We start from the raw sequence: 987 nt of genomic DNA, 5'->3' as shown, positions 1-987 counted from the left end.
TTTACACTCCCACCAACAATGCAGTAAGGTCCCCTTCTGTCCACATCCCCTCCAGCATCTGTTGTTATTAGAGTTCTTGATTATAGCCATTCTAAACGGGGTGGGGTGGTATCTCAATGTTTGATTTGCATTTCTTTTATGGCTAGAGAGATTGAGCATTTCTTCATGTGTCTATTGGCCATCCTTCTTTCCTCCTCGGAGAAGTTTCTCTGTAAGACTTTAGCCCACTTATTTATTGGGCAGGTGTTTCTTTGAGGATTTGTTGGGGGATTTAATTTTTTGAGTTCACCAAAGTATGGTATTTGCGAGGAAAAACTCAAGTGATATAATTCTTAGAAAGACTAACTCAAAGTCCAACAAAATGGATACCAGAAACTGGCAGTTGAATGGAATGTCAAAGGGAGCAAGATAGACAAATGAAGAGAGGAAGGAGGAAGAGAATGCAGTCAAAATGTTCAATTCATGTCCTATGAAACTAAGAAAATTGAGGGAAGGGACTGATTTGGGACGGTTAGGAAAGAATGATGAATGGGGAAACATTTATGAAGGTGTATTGTACTTATCAACTTGGTTGAATGGTAACTTCTTTAATGACACTTAAGGATAATAAAAATAGAATTTAAAAATCTGAATGACATTCTTTACTGAAATAGAAAAAGAATACTATAAACAAAGAGGATGCACAAAAGACCTCCAAATAGCCAAACAGTCTTGACAAAAAGGAATAGAGCTGGGGGGTACCACACTACCTAATTTCAAAATCCACAAATAGGTTAGATAGTGGCATGAAAGTATACACAGACCAATGAAACAGAGGGGAGCCAGAATTACATGCCAACTGTTACTTCCAATGATTGTGGAAAAGGTGCCAACAATATACAGCAAGGAGAAATTCCTTCCTTCCTTCCTTCCTTCCTTCCTTCCTTCCTTCCTTCCTTCCTTCCTTCCTTCCTTCCTTCCTTTCTTTCTTTCTTTCTTTCTTTCTTT

This window comes from Dipodomys ordii, unplaced genomic scaffold (assembly GCF_000151885.1).
Source record: "Dipodomys ordii isolate 6190 unplaced genomic scaffold, Dord_2.0 Scaffold216, whole genome shotgun sequence".
Taxonomy (NCBI): Eukaryota; Metazoa; Chordata; class Mammalia; order Rodentia; family Heteromyidae; genus Dipodomys; species Dipodomys ordii.
The sequence above is the reverse complement of the archived record's forward strand: the minus strand, read 5'-3'. Positions refer to the sequence as shown.